The 15983-nt window shown below is 31.6% G+C and overlaps 1 protein-coding gene across 1 annotated transcript in view; it reads right to left on the bottom strand.

Moving 5' to 3' along the window:
• Window positions 1-13626, bottom strand: part of LOC129231475 (CRISP/Allergen/PR-1-like) — a 153845-nt gene extending 140219 nt beyond the window's left edge. Inside the window, exon 1 of the mRNA XM_054865801.1 lies at window positions 13395-13626. The gene's annotated coding sequence lies outside the window, so the exon portion shown is untranslated. The remainder of the gene's footprint in view (window positions 1-13394) is intronic.
• Between the last annotated feature and the right edge of the window lie 2357 nt (window positions 13627-15983).

The raw sequence follows: 15983 nt of genomic DNA, 5'->3' as shown, positions 1-15983 counted from the left end.
AGCGATGATGTCAGTTTTTTAAAAACGAAAATGCGCGTATTCATTCATTAACCTGTCTGTCCTGTACATGTGGTATATCTAAATTGTTTTACAGCTACTAGTTTCTTGAAAACAAGCTACTACTCTTAACTCGAATTTTTTCTCAGTCTCTCATTCTTGAGGTTATAAAAAAATTGGGCAGATTACCCAGTGCAATTCCAAATGAACCGTTTTTTTTTTTTTTTTTTTTTTTTTTAATATAGAAACTGATGCGTAAACGATTGAACGAAATTTAAAGTTCTGTAGTTGGTTTCATTTAGTTATCTTCTAATTTTTTTCTGTTTTTAATCTGAAGTTTTAACGCCAAATTTCCGTTTACACCAAAAAAGCGGGAGGGGGCTTTTCATATATTTTTCTGGAGGCTCTTCTAGTACTTACTTGCCCAGTATGTACTTCAAAGACGTTTTTCTTGTTCAGTTTAGAATACTTTATGATAGATTAAGGTACCCTAGAGCTGTATCTCTTCACGAAGAACTTATACGTTGTTCTCTAAGGTCATGTCGCCAGAGGATATTTTTGAGTCGAACGGGCGATGTAGCTCCCATGGCACCATTTTCACCAAGGCAAAATATACGATTTAAGGAATTTCCTGCTCTACATTCAGAAAAAAAATATTTTTATACACTTGTCAGACTTTAGACCCAGTACCCGTTATGTTGCTTCCCAATACCACACAATTAATAAAAGCGGTCAGAGCAAGCATTGGTCAAGGTGCTTACTGTTTATAACTTTTATAGTCACATGTTCTTCAAATAGGTGAGTCGTCAGAAAAATATAATTCTTTTTTTTTTTTTTTGGAAACGGAAATATAGTGTCAAAACTTTAGATTAAAACCAGTAAAACAAACCGATAACTAATAGATAATAACCTAAATAAAATCCACTACAAAACTTTTCATTTCATTAAAATCCGATCGCTTACGCAACCTTCTTTTTCTTTCTTAGGTTTTGGGTTTTGAAAACTCCCGATTAATTCGCTTCACAGTTAATCAGTTTACTGCTAATCGACGTTTTACTATACTTGATGTACGCTCGAATTTTCCACAAGCCTGATTGGTTATATCCTCCATAAATTCACGATTTTAAAAAATTCTGTCGCATTTAGAACAGTTTTTTTTTTCTGGGAAACATAAATCGGCGATGTCAAAAGAAGTCATAACTAAGAGAAAACCTCAACCATAGAAATTAAAATAACTTAAAAGTACATAAACTGTTACAATTAGCGTTTCAGTTCTTTTATTGGCAGTAAAAATAGGGTAACACCTTGAATAGTGCCTTTAAGCCATTTATTCTAATCACGCGTTTACCCACGTTTCTTCTAGCTCACAAAGAAATCAACTGGTGAAAAGAGAAAGTAATTCGCAAGCATAAATGTTCTTGTTAAATCGTTACATTTACAAAGCGTAACTTTTTTATCACTACGGTTTGATTTATATTCTTTACTTTTTTTCAGCGCTGCGGGGATTTATTTCTTCATGATTAGATGCAAATTGCTGTCACAAAGCTATAAATATTGAGATATGAGTGGGTATTGATTTGTATCGGATGTTTTTGTAATCCGTAATTTTATACATGACTTTAAAACATGCTCGATATTCTTGTAGCATCATCGTATGCCATTTTAAAGCTTTATTTTATTAGTTTAGTCTACTAATATCATATTTTCTTTTGCGTGAAAGTTTTACTGTTATATTTGAGTTTACGATTTATTTCCTTACTGGTTATTACATAGCATTGAAAAGTAATCATTTTAAGCGTAACACAAAAATTGCCTGCCCCAGTGGTTAGGCGTTGGCCTCGTAAGTCTTTGGTCGCGGGTTCTGAACCCGCAGGCCAAGTGCTCAGTCGGTGGATTTTCGAGATGTAGAAAATTGTTAGAACCATGCCGCATGATTATAGGGCATATCATAGATCTCATGACTGCCATGCTGTTGTAGCTAAAAACGTTTCAACTTAGCCGCCTAAACATAAGCTACCGTACTACTGAAATAGTTGATGCACTCATGAGTATGAACAATTTAACAGTTAAAATTACAGTAACAATACCCTTCGTTTATCTGGACTAACTGAGACCAAAGCCGATCCACAAAAGAAAAAGCCTGGACTATTTGGGTAATACGGCATTAGACAAAACAAATTCTTAAATGCGCAGAATGCTTAATTGGGATTAAAAAACGTAATGTTTTGCAACAAAGTTACATATAATTGTGTCACAAGACATTAAAAGGTATCAAAACAATTCCTCCCATAGTTTCTTAAAGAGGAATTTGTCCCTTGTCTTCTGTTTCAAGCACATGTGGCACCTGAATGAATCACTCACGCAAACGCTTTATTATTACACTCACTGGCCAATGAATTAGAAACCCAAGATCAATATTTTATTGGACCACCTCTTGCGTGGATAACCACTCTGATTCGTTTGGACATCGAGTCTAGAAACTTATGGAGTGCATTTACATCCACGCATTGACTGTGCAGCTTCTTAGATCTTGTAAATTAGATGGAAGAGCAGATTGCTATCGGATGCGTTCTTCCACCATATCTCACTCATTTTCTATGGGGTTAAGATCCGGGCTATGCGGTGGCCAGGGAAGATGTTGGAAGTCAGATTGATGCTCAGCTAACCAATTTTCAACACTTCTGGCAGATGTATAGTTGCATTATCGTCCATGAACTATACGTCGCCATCAGGACAAAAATACAACATTCTAATGTGCACTTGATATTCCAGTATATCTAGGTATCGCACGGCTATTTGTTTACCTTCGAGGAACACTAGGGCACCACTTCCATGCCAGCAGAACATGCTTCATATCATGATACTCCATCCATAACCTTGCACAGGTTTACGCATTCAAATGCAAATCTCAAAGATTTCTAATTTGTTGGCCAGTGAGTATAGTTCAGTTGAAGCGGTGTCAGACTGAAGCTACAAGTATGCTACAATGTTTGTTAGATTATCATAATTTGTTGTGCAATCTATACAGGAGCTGTACGTACATTTAATCAAAATAAAAAGCAAATGTTTGATATATTAAAGCGACGTTTATGCTATAATAATTTAAAATTATTATTTATGCAAATAAAAAATGTTTTTAAAAGTATACAAATTTTTCCGGGTAGTCCGGAGATCCGAATCAACGTTAGCCAAATAAACGAATTACACTATACCTCTTTAAAAATCAGTAAAAACGTGGTTCACGTGTAAATTTTAGACACTGTGTCTCTTGTTTAATATCGTGCCCTCTCAACCGAAAACATATTCGTACTAATCGTTCATGTACACTGCCGTGGGCAAGTAAATGGCAGTATCTGCAAAAATGTTTTTTCGAGATATTTGAAGAAACGTGTGCTGGTTTCAATACTAACAATAGGGAAATGTTGGAATTAGACGTTATTTTCGCCTCTTTTTTTCAGCGGAAACCAAATAAGCAAGCTTGTATAATAAAGCTAACTTACAATAGATGACAAAAGTGCAAAAAAAAAAAAAAAAATGAAAATTTTGCTATTATTGCCATTTGATGTAGTATATACCCACGGCGGTATACTAGAGAACCCATGAGTTGATGAGCAATAAATAACTTATTTTTGTGAAATACATAGGATACCAATGAAAATAATACTTTTAAGATGAAAGCACACTCACAACACATCCATAAATAAAACTGCTGAACTCAAAAACCCAGTGAATTTATTTGCTTGCAAGGAAAACTATATTGTTTCATAATTTATTGAATACTTACATAATTTTAGCATTTTAATTCCTTAACAATAAGCTCATTAATAACATAATTAACAAGAAATTTTGTGAAAATCATGCTCTTAAGTTAAAAATACATTCACGATATTACTCTCATAAATGAAGCTACTATACTCACAACCCACGGGAATTAATACGCTTAAAATATATTGCTTCGTAATTTATTGGACACCTATATCATTTGAGCATCATAATTCCTTAATAATTAGCTCACGTATAACATAATTAGCTAGAAATTCTCTGAAATGCGTGGTACATATCGGTAAAAATCATGCTCTTTAGTTCAAAACATATTTACAATTACTTCCATCAATAAAGCTAATGTGCTCAAAACCCCTGAAAATTAATTTGCTTGTAAGGTAAAATATAGTTTCATGAGTTATCGGATAACTACATTATTTGAGCATTTTATTTCTTTAGTAATTCACTCATTAATAACATAGTTCACTAGAAATTTTATGAAATACGTGGTATACATTAATGAAAATCATGCTCTTAAGTTAAAAGCACATTTATAATTACTTCCATAAATAAAGCTACTGTACTCAAAAACCCCGGGAATTAATTTGCTTGACAAATCCATTAAAAGCAACACCTTCTGAATGAGAAATAGTTCTTGCTTTATGTTAATAGAAAGGGAAAAAAAATCGAGAAAACGGTAATAAAACCAAAGGGCACAATGTTATTATGCTAGTCGCAGCTAGCTTCAGCCACGAAAGTTTTGCCTTGTTAAGTCGTTTCTTCTTGTGAAACTGAAAGTTTGAAGAGTTGCATCCGTTCCGGTACATCAAAATCAAGGAGAAATCGATAATTAAAGACCTGAGAAATAATTTATTGATGTTGCTTCGACTCTTTAATTCAGTTCATTCTTGTATTTATTATAAGTTTCTTTATGTACAGACGAACAGATTTTATTTCTTCTTTTCTCTTTGTCCTGCTTTTTTTCCAATGTTTTAGTTGAATTTCAGTTCAGTTTTTCGTGCTTCATTTAAGACGGTATTTTAATCAATAATTAAGTCTATTACTGTTACCGTATATAGTTTTAAATATATTGTGTTTTTCATATAATCATTCATAAACATTGAAGTATATTCAACTTAAATGCAAATATATTTAAATAGAGAGTTTCATCTTATTAAGTCGTTAATTCCATTACTGTTACCGTATATAGCTTAATATAATTTCGCATTTGTAAAACTACGACCGAAATTTCAAGATACAGAAGAACTTTATCAAACTAGTACATTGTTAAGTATTTTGACCGAATCGTTTTGGTTTTTATATAATCATTCCTAAATATTGAAGTGCATTTAACTTAAATTAAAATATATTTGGATGGAGTGTTTTGCACTTTTTAAGTCATGTCTCTCTGGAAAATGAAAGTTTGAAGAAATGCATCCGCTACGGTACATTAAAATCAAGAAGAATTAAAGACCTGAATATATTTTTAAATAATACTGGTTTCATAGTAAAATTCAGTGAATTTTCGTATTCGTTAAGTTTCTTTATATAGAGACATAAAGAATTCATCTATATTTTTTTTATTACTTTTATTTTTTTCGGTGTTGTAGTTAAAATACATTTCCTTTATTCGTACATGGGATAAGAGCGATTACTTTAACAAATAATTAGTTTCATTACTTTTGTTTTTAATATTCAAAATTTAAGATTGCTTTCGTACATTTATTCATATGTATTCAAATACGTTAGATATATATTTGTAGTATATTGAAAGAGTGGATTGTTACGAGTGCGCCGATATTTAGATAAAAAGTAACTAAATTAAAACAATTCGGTCAAAATACTTAACAATTTACTAGTTTGATAAAGTTCTTCTGTATCTTGAAATTTCGGTCGTAGTTTTACAAATGCGAAATTCTTAAATAAAATATCAGTTAAATTGTAAAGAAATCACTCTTGTTTATCTTTCAAGTGTTGTAAAGTGTGTTAAAATGAAAAGGACCTAAAATTTTGCAGAAGGAATCTTGAATTTACGAAGATTGAGTTTCAGACGTTTCAGAAACATGTTATTCTAGCCAAGGGGTTCCCAACATAGGGGTAATTACCCCCAAAAAGGCAAAATCGGATTTTTTAAGGGGAAAAGATAAGTATAAGGATTAGATTATTGTGCAGGAACAAAACATAATTATAAAAAAATCACGTGTATCAATATAATCGGAAATCATTAGTGATTCGTAAAATATAATACATTCGATAATTTTAGTTCTTAGGTAATATTAAGTAAACTTGTAGTGTAAGAATTGGATTATTCTGCAGTCACAAACATAATTGTTAAAAACTCCTGTGTATCAACTTAATTGGAAATCATTTGTGATTCGTAAAAAAGAATGCATTCGAAAATTTTAGTTTTTAGGTAATGTTAGGTAAACTTGGAGCTAGACTTAAAATGTGCAAATTACACCAAATACTAAACAGATTGTTTAATATTAGACTTAGTGCCTTGTATAACTCTTGGTTCTTACTTTTGTGTCATAATTGAGGCCCTAATTAAATAATGAAAAGTTTAGTTTTTCATTATGTAAAATGTGTTGCTACAAAGAAGGTATTTTTATTATTTTAATTGAATTTTAATTGGGTTTCTGTTTTATTTTAACAGACATGTGCGCCCATATAGGGGGGAAAGTGGGGGCTCAAGCTCTCCCATCCATAGAAATTAGAACTTCCTTGCTTATATTACTGTTTTCTTTGCAAAAATGTAAAAACATTTCTTCTCCAACCATTAATGAAAAAGTATTTAAAAATGTCAATCTTTAATAACTCGAATCTGAACTGAAATCGGTTTCCATGGGAAAATTATCCTGCTAAACCATAAAGAAAATATCTGAGTCCCCCCCCCCCTTAAAATTTTGCTTACGGGCGTCCTTGTTAACAGAGTATTTTTCTTAAAGACGACACGTATGTTTTTTCTTTTTTTTAGTAACATCAATTAAAAATCATTATCTGCAGTCTTCGCTTATTAAATAAGCATGTAATAATATATTTCTAACTAGGCGTCTGGTATTAATACCGTCGCAGGCACGGCAATGGTTAAAACTTTCGCTGATAACTTACTGTGCGCCCATGAAGAGTTTGAATCGTTGCTATGTGTTGATGAGAAACCCAATATGTGGCAAAGCGTACTGTATCTTTAGAAAAGAAAGATTGAAGAAATGAAAGTGACGATGAAAATGATGTGAGTGTGCGCATTGCTTAGGGTTACTTTCACATGATCAGGAAGGGTGCACAGGGGCTTAGTTGTCAAAAATGTCTCGAATGGGCTCATATAAACTGTGCTGATAATCCAAAAGGATATTCATTTGTTTTAAGTACAAATAACTAATTGATGAAATCTAAACAGTTGTTTTCCAGTGTTACTTTCGTGTTACCCCATAATAAAAAGTAATAGCTCCAATATACCTTGTTGCTAAAAAAAAAGGAAATGAGTAGTTGTAATTAGAAGCTAAACGCAAATACTTTTAACCCAAAAGCCTTGAATTGTCTTATATGCTCAATTATTTCCTTTTTAAAAATGTTAGTTACAATGGCAGAAACAAAAGTTATCATATATTAAGAGCATTTATAAAACGTTACCTGTATCGGCTTGGGATACATTGACAGTCCGGAAGAGAAAGTGTTACATACAGATGCGCATAGATTTTAATAGCATAGATTCATTAAGACGTGTAATTTTTTTGCGGGATAAGCAACTAAACTTAATTTAGTTGTTATTAAAAAAATTTACCTATTCATTTACTAAACTAAGATAACAGTGCATGAGAGGGATAAACTGCACTTTCTGTTTACCCACTCTGTTTATTTCATTTTATCTTCAACATTTAGTTCACTATTAGAATATTGCTAACTAGTTCTTTACTGCTAAATAGAAACGAAGTAACAACGAGGACACTGAATTGGAAAAACAGTCGACTCCCGCTACAACGCGATTCGTCTTACGCGAAATGGCTACAACGCGAATTTTTCACAAGTAACGAATTTTAGAGCTAACGTGAATTCCTCGTCTACAACACGATTCTTTTTTTAAAGTAAGTATCGGCTTCATTATTGGTCACTAAATATTGATTTCATTAATGTTATTACATCCCTTTAGCGTCACTAACAGCAAAAATTCCCACACCATACAAGTCTGCACGTCGCGTTGTTAGTGCATCAAATAACCACTCAGCTTCTTTCACTTTTTTTTTATCTCCATTACAAATATTAAGGTTCATGAAATATAATAGCACCTTAGTGAGCTGTTTCATCCAAAGTTTGAAGATGGGAAGAAGAAGAAAGTATCTGCCAAAAATGTTAAGATTCTTGATATGCTTGAACAATTACAAAACGTCAACGGTAGCACGACAATAAGTATAAGTGAAACCTCCATACGTACAATTAAAAGTCAAAATAAAAAGATGCCCTTAAAAGTTCAGAAATTGGGTTCAATATTTAAACTTGCAAAGTAATGTCTACGCGAAGTAAATACTATTATGAAAATGGAAGCGGCTCTTGTATCGTGGGTTAAAGACATCAGGAAGAGGTTGCCACAAATGGAAACATTATAAAAGAAAAAGTGAATCAACCGTATTTAAAAATGTACTAGATAAGAATAACCATGTGACCATGGAGCGTAAAACATCTTCCTTTTTTAACTCATAAATATTATTACTGCATCTACTGTACAGTACTATTATCGTGCAGCATTTTATTATTTTTACATACTGTGTGTTTTATTTCATGTCTTTCCCTTCCATTGATTATTTTGTGCATCTTAAAGAATTTGATACTGAATAAAAGTTTTTTTAATTTTTTAAATACGGTAAAAGTTCAGTTCTTTGTGTAAGAGATTAATGTATTGTTGAGAAATACTTTAAAGCAGTTTAAGGGGTATTTATAAGTGCCTAAAAGAACTTGGTATGTTAAAAAGAAATGGTATACATACCTTTTTCTACAACGCGAAATTTCGACTTACGCGAGGAGTCTTGGAACGCATCCCTCGCGTAAGTCGGGACTCCGACTGTAAATTAACTTACAAATCCCTATCAGAACATGCTTGCACGCGTGATAATGTTAGTATATGTACAAAAACCACGTTGCAGAAAACTGGTTTTGAAGCTTTAGATGTGTTTCTTCGCTACTATTTGATTACTTTTATTCTATAAATGGAGAAGATTTATTTAACTCTACAGTGAAAACTAAAAATGCTAAAACTTGAGCAAAAAATCGAAAAAGAATTTTAGCCTTTTTTTTTTTAATACTGTATCAGCTACTGTACAGGGTGTTTCAAAATAAATATCGGAGTTTTAACATGTTATAATATTTATTACACCAAACTTACAGCCACAAGTGATGTATCAAATGAAAGAGAAACTCAAACAGTTTTGTTTGTTGGCATCAGTGCGCATGCGCGTGGAATGTTTCTGCTGCAATCCGCCTTCTTATCTGGATACTTTACAGCTATGGCTCTTCCCTCAACTGACACAAGATGAATCAGAAAACTTCATCTTTCAGCAAGATGGTGCGCCGCCTCACTGGCATAATGAGGTACGCGATTGGCTTAATCTAACTGTACTCGACCGCTGGATTGGCCGTAAGGGCCTAATTATAGGGCTTGTTTCCCATGGCCTCCACGGTCACCCGACCTAACGCCGTGTGATTTCTATCTTTGGGGGTTTATTCAGGACCGTGTGTATGTGCCTCCACTGCCAGCCGACCTTCCCGAATTAAGGAACAGGAATACCCAGTGCAATTTTAAATGAACCGTTTCTTTTTTTAATATAGAAAATGATGCGTAAACGATTGAACGAAATTTAAAGTTCTGTAGTTGGTTTCATTTAGTTATCTTCTAATTTTTTTCTGTTTTTAATCTGAAGTTTTAACGCCAAATTTCCGTTTACACCAAAAAATGGGGGGGAGGCTTTTCATATATTTTTCTGGAGACTCTCCTAGTACTTGCCCAGTATGTACTTCAAAGAAGTTTTTCTTGTTCAGTTTAGAATACTTTATGATAGATTAAGGTACCCTAGAGCTGTATCTCTTCACGAAGAACTAATATGTTGCTTTCTAAGATCACGTCGAAAGAGGATATTTTTGAGTCGAACGGGCGATCTAGCTCCCATGGCACCATCTTCACCAAGGCAAAATATACGTTTTAAGGAATTTCCTGTTCTACATTCAGAAAAAAATATTTTTATACACTTGTCAGACTTTAGACCCAGTACCCGTTATGTTGCTTCCTAATACCACACAATTAATAAAAGCGGTTAGAGCAAGCATTGGTCAAGGTGCTTACTGTTTCTAACTTTTATAGTCACATGTTCTTCAAATAGGTGAGTCGTCAGAAAAGTATAATTCTTTTTTTTTTTTTTTTTTTTTGGAAACGGAAATATGGTGTCAAAACTTAGGATTAAAACCAGTAAAACAAACAGATATCTAATAGATAATAACCTAAATAAAATCCACTACAAAACTTTTCATTTCAATAAAATCCGATCGCTTACGCAACCTTCTTTTTCTTTCTTAGGTTTTGGTTTTTGAAAACTCTCGATTAATTCGCTTCACGGTTAATCAGTTTACTGATAATCGACGTTTTACTATACTTAATGTACGCTCGAATTTTCCACAAGCCTGATTGGTCCTCCATAAATTCACGATCTTAAAAAATTCTGTTGCATTTAATTTTATGCATAATTTTACATTTTGCAGTACGTATACACTGCTGTCACTATTTACATAAAAACATAAACTTAAAATGTTCTATATATGCATCATAATATTTATCGGATTAAAAGGAAACTTTAGAGAACCATTCGGATAATATCTAGATATAGTTTCATGCATGAATTTCAGTATTGACGGTTATGTAAAATTAGAATTTTAACTCTTTTATGGTTAAAGTCACCGTATTTGATGAAAATTTCACACACATTTTCATTTTCAGCCATTTTTCATAAACTGTCACATAAAACATAATATTTAATGCATAAATTTATGTAATTGTGCCTAATGATCAAAAAACAAGTGGAGATTCAAAGTTTGAAAAAAAAATTGTCGCATGAAGCAATTTGAAAGCTATGAATTTTCATTAATTTTTTTTTTTTTTTTTTTAATTTCTGAAAAAGTTTTTTTTTTTTTTTTTTTTTTGCACCGATTTTTTTACTTCTTTTAGATGTAATAAATATGCAAGCACACAAAGTTTTAGGAATCTTAATCAATTATTGAAAAAAATATTCTATGTTTCAATAAGGTATGAAAAAGCGGTTCATTATAGGAAACATCTCTCGGTAAAGTGTTATTTAACTTGAGAAATAAGTTACCTTTCTAGATTTACCTTAAACGACGTTTTACTCAACGTGTTTTCCATTATTTTTACGAGATAACAACCAGCAACTATAATAGCGCATTTCTAAATGCTTAAAATAAAGCTACTACCGTAAATTTTTCTTAGAACCAAAATGTCTGAATGATCGAACAGTCTTGTAAAGGGTTCTATGCTTAACCAAACTTAAAACGAAAAATTTATCTGAAGGGTTTCGTGAGGAAGGTTTTCAGTAGAAGTCAGTCAAACCGACATATGACACATTTTCCCGATCTCAAAAGTCCAATTTCATGTTTTTATTTCACAAATTGTAAGATAATTTTAAATTGTAAGTTATGTGCTGAAAACAAAAGAATTCCCGTAAACGAGTTCATCATCATAAATCTCGCATTGTTTTTCTCATAATACAGGTATACATCATAAAAATTATATAATTTAAAAAGTATTCCCTTTTACTTTATACATACTTAAACACTGCTCCAAAAGTAATTTTTCTATGAAATAGTTATAATAGGAGCGCTTTGTATTTCTTAATAAAGTGTAAAGAAAATTATCAAATATTAAACTTTATATTTGATAATCATAACTATCTTTAAATACTGCAGTTGTTGTTTTTTTAATATAAGCATTATTTATGCAATTAAATATTTCATAGGATTATAAAAACAGAAAAGGTAAAATATATTATGTATAAACGCTAAGTATTTTGTGAAGATCGTCATTTTTATGAAAAAAGAGATACAGAAGGAAAAACACTGAGGTTTTTTTTTTGTGTGTGTGTGTGTGTGTGTGTGTGTGTTGCCTTTTTTTTAAACGAAGCATGCGTGAAAAAATGAATGGACTCTACAAAAATGCATTCATAAACATCGACATTTCCCGGCAAAAAAGAAGCAATGGGAGTGCATTAGAAACTATTTTTTTTTTTTATACAGCATGCTAGAAAAAATAAATTGAACATATCAGAATTTATTCAGGAATATCGCCATTTTCATTAAAATAAAATAGATACAGAAGAAAAATCGATGAGTTAATTTATTTATATTTTTTGTTGTTATTCTTTATTTATTTATTTATTTGTTTTTTTAAGAATCATGCGAGAAAAAAATAAATGAACCGTTTCAAAATCGTGCATATTGCTATTTTGTCATTAAATGCTTTCTTTTTTAAACAAAAGTTTTAACGAGGGAAAAAAGGGTGAAACAAAAAAAGTTATTCAAAACTTTTTCAGTGTGTTTTTCCCCTTCTCTTAAATATAATTGAATTTAACACTGCGCATCATTGAAACACATATTAATTACTAATATAACATTCTCTTAAAATGTCATCAGCCGAGCTATTTTTTATTTAAAAACCATCGTGTCATTTTTAGCTGTCTTAATTCATAACTTTTATAGATTAACTTAATATGCAAAAATAAGAGACAGAAAAAGAAAAAAAATATTTTCATGTATTTTCAAAATATTTTTTTGTCAAGAAAATGTGGATTAAAATAAGTAATTAAGTGGCGTTTCAGAATCTCATTCACATTTATGTTTTAAAATAAACTTAATAAAAGACATAAATAGGAACTTGTATTTAACACGCTCCTATTCAACATTACTTCCTCCAAACACGTCTGCATGAAAAAGGAGAACCAATAGGTGATTTATTCAGTTATTAATAGAAATCTAAAAAGTTTTCAAGGATTCACTCTTACAGATTAACTCTTAAATTCGGTATTAAGTACATTTTTCTTTTAAAATAATGTCCTTGACATTGTATTTCTTAAAATATTAATATTATATTTTTTATCAGCGTTGCTACCATTGATATTTTAAATCACGAAGTTCGGCAGTTTTTCATTGAAAAATTTTACAAAAAAATATTTTAACTGTCGGCAAAAAAAAATCGCCGAAAAATATTTTCACTTGTTGTAATTACCCGTTAAATGAATAAAACCAATTTCATGAAAAAAAATACCTAGAGAGAAGCACCTTTAAAGTAATATTCAAAAAGAAATAAAAATACTAAATCAGTATTTAAATAATAAATTTCATGAGTTCATAAATTAAGTACTACTATCAGTGAAAAAATTAAAACGAACTGAAGAAATACTAATGGTACGAAAAAAACTTTTGCGGGCTTCATTCTTACATTAGTTCTTCTGAAAACATCATCAGTAAAATTATTTTTCCGAAATTGATCGTCATTATTTTATCTCTTCAAATACCATTATTAATAACCATGAAAATCAACACAAATGCCTTTTAAATATATAATGAGAAGGAAAATTAAATCTTACCTCTATTTGTAAAGAAGGTGTAACTCCAATATCTCTACTAATTCTGAGAGCAGAGTTATGACGAGTCGTTCACCGGTGCTCGAATATTTTAATAAATCTTTAAGCACTGGATGAAGCCGGTTCGTTCACTCTTTAAAAACCTTTCTCCAAAGAGTAGAAAAGAAAATTCTTCGAAAAAAAAACTCCTTTTTTTTAAACTAATGAATATTGCAGACAATAGCTGTCGCATCGGATGATTATGCTCAAGATACCGTAATAAATTCAGTTCAAATTTTCATACTTCGCATGCGAACGAGATGTCAAGTTTCTGGAGAAAATCTTTGATAAACGCAGTCGAGTTCCTAAGGCGAGTTGCAAACAACTTTATTAAGAAATAGACCATTCTCGAGTCAACCTTGACAAAGTGAGAAAGGAAAACTAGTTGTTACGTAGGGGGCGGAGCCATATTTCTGCATAAAAAGTAATGCAGATTTTTTTTTCTTTAAACACTGGGTGCTGGAGCATTAGCATCGTAATGAATTACAAATAAAAATGATTTAGGCTTTGTCCTCAAATGCCTTTCTTTTTGAGTTGCAAGATTCCAAGCAGTTCTCTCACATCAAGTTCTGGGCCGTTTTCGCTCAATTTTTGATGACAGAATCATTCATCTCAAATACAAATAGCAGTACAAATTATTTTAGGAAAGGAGAAAATTTTATTAATAGGTTTGTGATTCACCTCATTATTGACCACCGTAGATACTGAGCAATCCATCTTGCTAGATTCCAGTCAAATTTGACAGCGGGAGTCAATGTTTTGTTTATTTATTTTATTTATTTTTTGAAAGAAAGCGTTTACTTTCAATTCGTAATAAAACTTTATCAGGAATTACTGTTTTATTTTACAACTTTTAGTTCAAAGTTGCTTTTGAATCTTTTTATAAGCAGGAAAACCGTCAAATTTAGCAAAATGTATAACAGAGATGGAACCTTTTTAGCACTGGTCGCCAAACTTAAATTAGGCTGCCATAAAGGAGGTCGCATATATTGATAAACCTATAAATGTAACATTTATGTAATAATTATAGTTTTTGTGCAGTTTTATCACTGTATTGTATTTACATGAAATACACCTTAAGCTCAGTCATTTCCGGGCTGATGAGTGCTAATAAGTACGAAACTGCAGTCCTCGGCTGGAAATGACTGAGCTGGCGGTGTATTTCATGTATTTCTGCCTTACCCCTGGCGATTGGGCCCCGGTAACTTACTGAATATACCATGCCTTGCCTTCAATCTACGCGTTGAACCTAACCATTGCTTCGGTCACTCGTCTGGTCTGCTAATTCTATATTAGCTACCAGTTTGTTTGGCACTCTTGGCTTCCTTAAGAGGTTTTCCAACTCCAGTTCAGTCACTTTCTTATGCCGGGCTGATGAGTGCTAATAAGCACGAAACTGTAGTCCTCGGCTGTAAATGACTCAGCTGGCGATTGGGCGGTGACTTACTGAATATACTGCATTGTTCAGGAAAAAGAACATCAGGTCCTTTTTTATAATTTAACATAAGAAGTTACAATAAAAAATATGTTGGTGTACGGAAAAAAAAAATATGAAGTCATTTATTATTAGTTAGAAGTTACAATAAAAATATGTTTGTATTTACACAAGAGTAATAATTTCTTACATTTTTGTTTAACAAATTAAGTATGTAAATAACACTTCAAATAAAAGTGATAGTGTAGGAACCTTTTTCAAATTTCTTTCTTTATATGACGAAAAAACTTTTTAGAGAAATAATAATACTAAATTATAAAAACAATATCAACAATATCATGAAGAAAGAATGCTTAACGTAAGAGTTGAACAAATACCTTGGTGCTTGAAAAGTAAAATGAGAATTAACAACGGTTACTTACACAAAATAGAAGATTATTGTGAAATCGAACCGATTCTGCAATTTTGTAGAATTAAAAGTTGTTGTCCCTTATTTTACTAATACATGACATAATTTAAAAACGGACGAAAAATTTAGTGCGATATTTGCTTCTTTTAGTTATCCATTACTTATGACTTTTAATGTTTAGAAACTACAAATTTTATCCTATAAAATCTGTTTTAAACTTATTGTACTACTGCAATAATGTTCAAAGCAAAAAGTAGTTTGTACTGAAAAATAGTAGGCTAGGTTTTCATTAATCGAATTATGTGACACAAAAATAAAGCATGAAAAAAATACTCGAACCAATCCTTAGGGAAGCATCAAATTTAAGTGTTTGGTGCAGGGAAAATGCCTGAATTGTAACTCTTACGAGTTCGTCTGTTTAGAAAGGGATTATTTTCTGATTTGAACTAAATATTTCGTTTCCTTAAAAACTCTTCTCGAAAAGACTTCACTCGGACTTCACTGAATCTATTTATATAGTTGTACTACACTGTGAAAAAAAATCCGAAACGTTACTGAATATTTCCGTGAAACGTTTCATAATTTCACAGGATTTTATCCACTTTTTTCAGAAAATCAAGAACCTTTGTCAAAAAGTTTTCTGAATTGCCACAGTTGCATGAATGCAGACTTCTCAATGTTATGAAAAATATTTTCAGCGACCAGTATA

This window comes from Uloborus diversus, chromosome 10 (assembly GCF_026930045.1).
Source record: "Uloborus diversus isolate 005 chromosome 10, Udiv.v.3.1, whole genome shotgun sequence".
NCBI classification, from domain to species: domain Eukaryota; kingdom Metazoa; phylum Arthropoda; class Arachnida; order Araneae; family Uloboridae; genus Uloborus; species Uloborus diversus.
The sequence above is the reverse complement of the archived record's forward strand: the minus strand, read 5'-3'. Positions and strand labels throughout refer to the sequence as shown.